Source organism: Fukomys damarensis, unplaced genomic scaffold, assembly GCF_012274545.1.
Source record: "Fukomys damarensis isolate Sample0158 unplaced genomic scaffold, DMR_v1.0_HiC HiC_scaffold_25, whole genome shotgun sequence".
Taxonomy (NCBI): Eukaryota; Metazoa; Chordata; class Mammalia; order Rodentia; family Bathyergidae; genus Fukomys; species Fukomys damarensis.
Window position 1 is genome coordinate 12484375 of NW_022900937.1, and position 6213 is coordinate 12490587.

Genomic DNA, 6213 nt, shown 5'->3' on the forward strand with positions numbered 1-6213 from the left:
ATATATACACACATATCCCATGCAAAGGAGATTCAAATGGTTTCCCATGTATTGGAAGATCTGAAGCACTTTCTAAAGCCAAAAGCTACTTTTTCAAAATTTGCCCCACCCCCAAAGCAACATTTTAAGGATGGTTCCCCACCAGTTAATGTTTTTTTTAAATCTGAGCAAATAAATGATTTCTGACAAAGAAAAGTGACATGAAAAAACACATATCCCATGCAAAGGAGATTCAAATGGTTTCCCATGTATTGGAAGATCTGAAGCACTTTCTAAAGCCAAAAGCTACTTTTTCAAAATTTGCCCCACCCCCAAAGCAACATTTTAAGGATGGTTCCCCACCAGTTAATGTTTTTTTTAAATCTGAGCAAATAAATGATTTCTGACAAAGAAAAGTGACATGAAAAAGTATAGGGCGATTTCTCTCCTCTTCCTTCCTTAAAAAAAAAAAAAAGACCTTCTGCTCCACCCCGCTATTAAAACAAAACACAATACCTTTTCTGGGTGGTACTGCACAGAAGTCGATTCAGTTTTGACAATGTTGTTTAGCTATCATTTGCTATTTTGAATGAATGGGAGCAATCCCCCCTTTTACAACATTTGTTTCCTATTATGGAGAGGTGCAGCAGTTGAGGGCAGACATGTGAAAGTGGCTGTTTGATTCTCTTTTTCATCCCCCTGACCCTGCTTTTGTCCCCCCTCACCCTGGGAATGTCACGCCTCGCTACTTCACTTTGAGATGCTGGGGAAAGTGGCTTTGTTATTCCCTTTTAGACATACACGAAATTGTTCTCATTCCCCTGCTGTAAAAGATACTTCACATCGGGACTCGGTTCACAAGTGCAATGCAATTTGGCTTAGTCCAACCTTTGTTCTGCTTGTACAAATGAGGGAACAGTGCACACATTATACAGTTGATCTACTGCTGTCTTAACCCCAGAGTTAGGGGCTGGGAGAAAAGCAAGTTAATCCCTTCAATACCAACGTAGCTTTAACAATATTTCCTCCAATAAAAAATAATACATTTGAATTGCCACTTCTGTTTCGCTCAGTGCAAAGCAAAACTTATGGAGAGGGTTTAGCAATAACCACAACAAACATTCTCCCACTAACCTTTTGCAAATGCTTTTTAGACAAACATACTTGTGGCTTTGGTAATGCTCGAGTCGGAGCTATGCAACGGTGCAAAGAGGGGATTGGATTTGGAAACTACAATTTTTAAAGCCACAATGCCTCAGAGCTGACCACAACGAAGCAAACGCCAAACGGTATTTAGCAAACTGTTGACAAAGACAGGGCATTGTGGTAAGCTGGGGAAAAGCTGTTCCCACAGGCACTGAAATTGCTGCTCCCTAAGAGGTTGGTTGGCACTTCTTGGGGATGGGGGCCAAGTGCTAGTCCTCTAGCACCCAACTTTGGCCAACTGTTGGTTTTATGCTTGAAGTGAAGAGTAACTGGGCCCTCTCTACTCTTGGAATTGCAGGGGCTACTTGAGGTGCGCTCCCCCAAGAATGGGTGTAGTCACTGCCTTTCTCCCAAGCAAAACAGACCTGAGTCCAGGTGTTCCCACCACAGCCAAAAGGGTGCCTCTGGGCAAACTAAGGTGAGGACCAAGGAGAGGCCATCCCGGAAGCCCAGCTCCCCCCTTGGGATGGGACTAAAGAATGAGCAGGAAGTGCAGACTCTTGCCTTTCCTGGAACCGGGCAAGATAAACCTGGGAGCGACAGCACTGATCTTAGGCACAAGAGTGCTGATCAAAAATTTCTTTTTGGCCCGGCACGGTGGTGCTCACCTATAATTCCAGCACTCTGGGAGGATGGCTGGTGATAGCCAGTTCGAGGCCAGCCCGGGCTACATAGAGAGACCCTCTTTCAAAAACCAAATAAATAAATTTAAAATAGGTTTCTTGTCAGCCTCCCCGAGTTAAGGTTCAGTGCCCATCTAGTCCAGTCACAAACTGATAAAATGATGGCTCCGAAGTTCCCTACTGACATGCTTTCCTACAGGCTGGTAAAGGCTCACTCCTCCAGTAGGTAGCCTGGGTAGGAAGATACACTATCCTCTCTCTGCCCCTGCGTGCTTGGCACCGGAGCGGGAAGTGTCTCCTCCCCCACCTCTTTCCCTTAGGCAGTTTGACTTCCAGCCAGACTTGGTCGGAGTGGCCTGGGAGAGTGCGCTGAGTTCCATAGCGGCCCCGGGAAGGTCTCAGTTCCGGGGTCTCTCGGAGTGCGCACAGCAGGGTGCAGGATTGCGGCCCACAAAGCCTTCAGCGCCTGCGGCCCCCCGGTAGGAGCCACCCCCTCTGCTTTGGAGATCGGGACGCTGAGGCCTGGTGAGGCCTGGCGTGCGGCCTTGCAGGAGGCAGCTCAAGGACTCCGCAGAAAAACCTCCTCATGGCCACCTGGGACAGCAATTTTTTAAAAAAACATCAACCGCTGACAGGCTGAGAGTTTTTTAGTACTGAATACCCCGGGAACAAAATCCTTTTGAAAGGAAAGCTAAGTCCTTTCGCACCACCAAAGTGCAGATTTGGTGAAGAATGAGGGCTAGGACAAAGCGGTGGCTCGGTGCGTTCGGGCTCCCAGGGGGCGCACGGCACCGGGCGAGTGCGGGAAGTTCGCGGCCCGAACCCCCAATCCACAGCGACTCCTACCCCCACCGCACCACATTTCACTGCCAGCTTGGTAGAAAGGAGGAAAAAGAAGTAGAGCAAGACTGGTACAGGAGGAGAGCGGAGGAGCGAGCGAGGGAGGGCGAGGCAGCTCGCGGGAGCTCGGGAGGGGACCAGAGCCCGGCGTAGCGTCGAAGCTTCAGCTCCGGGCGCTCGGAGTTCACTTAGCAAGTGGGGGCGGCCGGTATTGTTTTAGCGCCTAGGAAACCTTGGGAAGCTGCTGGGTACTTCCCCTGCACCCCCCCCCGTGTTTGGTAAATATTAACAAACCCGGTGCGTTCTTTTCTGAAGTGGGGATGGAAGGCTTGGGGGTGGGGTAGGGACGGTGGTCCTCTCCGGGACGCCCCCGCCCCAGCGCCACTCTCCGTGCGTACACACCTGCTTGACAACAGAAGGAATCAAAATCAATATTGTATTTGTCACCCCCTCGGTCTCCTTTTTACTCCCTCAGCAGCCCGGGTGCCACTGAAGCGAATTGTGGATTTATGGAGGGAAATTAGCATAAATTATTACGAAATCTGTAGCCGTGTGTGGTCCAGCTTGTGGGAAAAGAGGCTATTGCGAACTCTCCAAGCAGAAAGGTGGTCGGTGGTGAGCTCTGCGGAGGCGATGAATGGCTATTGCACGAAAGAGATTTCCATTTGGTTTGCACATGGGTATAATTGACTTATGTGTATTTTATACAGTTTTCCCAACTCTCTAAGCCTCCGGGTCGGATGTGCCCCCTCCATCTTCTGTTTGCTTTGGGTTCTGTACAATAGACTCTGATGCACTTCTCAAGATTCTGGAAAGTGCTCTTTCCCTCGTTCTCTTTATAACACCAGTCTTAAAATGCTGTAAATAGCAGGCAAAGCCTCCCTCCCTCCCAACCTCGGCTTTGCAGACCTCCCGCAGAAGCCGAGGTGTAACTTTGTAGCAAAGCACAGTTTTAAATGTGCATTTCACCACTTCTCTGCCTGGCAAGGCAAATTTGGGCTACCAAGCACGGTCTACTTAACCCTGGGCAAGGGAAGGGCGCCCCAACTCCTGGTCCCACAGTTGCTTAACTTTGAGGGATCCTCCTACGTGAATCACTGCATGTCTCAAACCTGCTGGTGACAATTTCCCCGGGGAGACAGACAAAGATTTATTCCAACTTGTGTGTTTCTTTTAACTCAAACGTTTCCAGCCTTAGAATTTAGTTAATCTCCTGTTTACACTGAGCAATGGTTTCGACAGCCATACAATGGGTCCTTTGCGAGGGCAACAAAATGCCAATTGTTAAAATAAGAAAACACTGTTGTCTCTCGATTCCCCATTCCCAATCTGAACCCAGACCCAGCAGTAAAAAAAGAATCTTCGGGGCTGTCACTGGGAGATCTTCCATTCCTATGCTCACCAGCTCCAATTCAACCACCTTAAGTATTTTATCACCTCTACATTTCAGTAAAAGCTGGTGCGTTTGCTGAAAGAAAATGAAAAAATCCCTGGGGTCCTCAATTGGTACCGTGGCGCCCTAAGAGCGCTGCTGCCTTCACCCACAAAAACTCGATTTTTTTTGTTTGTTTGTTTTAACCTCCGAGGCCAGACGTAGTCTGGAGCAAGAAAGGCTAGGATCCTCAACCTCTCTATCTCTTTGGGTTCCCCAGGTCCTCCTATCCCGGGACCCTCAAGCCAAATGCAGCCCGCCAAGAAATCCCTCAAACCCACGTCTCATTGGGGCCCAAGCGCGCACCCCAGACTAAGCAGGGCCGTCTCAGCCCGCGCTCTCCGCCGCAGTTCCGGTTCCGCCCGAGTCCAGGCTGACTCCCTCTTCCGAGAAGGGCAGTACTTTCATCGGCCCGGCGGAGCAGTGCTCCAGAGGCGGGTCACCACCCCACCCCCACCCTTCGCACCCACCTCCTCTGCCCGGTTATATTTTCCGAATGAAGAAGGTGACATTATTCTTTTCCTCAAGCACTTCTGTTAATATTGAAAAACGTGCGCTTGCATCTCAAGCAAGGCAGCCCCGACTCAAGACACATTTCAATATTAATGAAATTGTTTAATCTCCTAAATTCATCGTGTTTAAGTTACGTTTTGGTGAGTTACTGACCACCTCTGAAACTGTGAGCGCCGAGAGACCTTTTGTGTGTGCGCTAACCTCGACAGCCCCGCTAATAATGCCCTAATGTCACTTAAAGTATGAAGACTTCACGCTCAGAACTCTTCGCCACCACCTGGGGGGGGCGGCTCACACTTCCGGACTTTGAAGATGACTCCGTGTGGGCTGCAGATACTGAACTTTAAAACGGCTTGGTAAAACGAATTTCTCTTTAAAATCATAGAGCTCGAAGTGTGCAGAGGCGCGCGGGGAAGCCTGGCGCCTACTCCGACTGCTTGCGCACAGGTGGCGCCCACTGTTTATTTCCTAGCAATTTGATGATGACGACGACGATGATAATAATGATAATAATGATTCAGCTAACCTTCCTAAGGCAAATCTGAACCCAAAGGAGCCTGCTAGAAGCACCCGGCAGAATGATGAGTCTTAGACACACCCCCACAAAAAAAAAAAATAGAGTACTGCTGTTTTAATGGGACCGCTGGCCTCTCCAAACCCTACATAAACTCTTAATATGTTGGGGGGAGGAAGAGAGAGAGAGAGAGAGAGAGAGAGAGAGAGAGTGTGTGTGTGTGTGTGTGTGTGTGTGTGTGTGTGTGTGTGTTGGGATGGCTGTAAAAGGAAACCTCGCAAACTTCCTGGAAATTCCTGAGTCCTAAAGTTTCAAAGAGCCTGGGGAAGGAGGAAGCGAGTTCAGCTCCAGCCTTCCCCGGTCCTCACGCCGTCCGCCCCATGGCCCGGGACGGTGTCCATCCAAGCTGCTGGCAGACTTTTAAAGCAGAGACCTTGCCTCTTCGCCCAGATAAACCATGTTTCTTTTAAAAATCTGGTCAGTACATTTAAAACAGGATCTTAAACTGGCTGTTCTACTGCGTGTCCTGTTTTGTTTTGTTTTGTTTTTAACCTCATCACTTTTATTTTTTTAAAGCTATTCACTCCCAAGTAGTGCAGAGCTAAAGTAGCAGCTCAGGAAGGTCGAATCAAACTTGGGCCTGCTCTTAGAGGATCGGGGAAGGGGATGTTTCCATCCTAGCAACCGAAACAGCCAACCCCCGAAATACCCAGAGAAGCCGTGCCTGAAGATGGTTAACAATACAAACCGGATACAACGCGAAGGAAACAGAGTACCCCAGCCGGGCACTTTCCGTGTCACGCATCATCTGCGCTGCGGCTCCGTCGTGCGCGTCAGTGGTCGCCCGTCTCCCCGCTCCGTGCGCCGGCCTCCTCGTACCTCCGCTCTGAGCACCCCGGTCAGCGCGCCCTGCTCCCTGCCAGTGGCCCCGGCTCTTCCCCGGCGCCCGGGCTAGTGCTGGAAGTGATTCCTATTGGCCAAGGTGTCCGTGTAAATAGGTGTGAAAGAAACCGGAGCCGCCGGGCTCTCCCCCTGCTCAGTCCCTCCCTCTCCAGCCCCCGCCCCCCCTCCTCCCAAGGCGATTGTCATATGATAGCTAAGAAGTG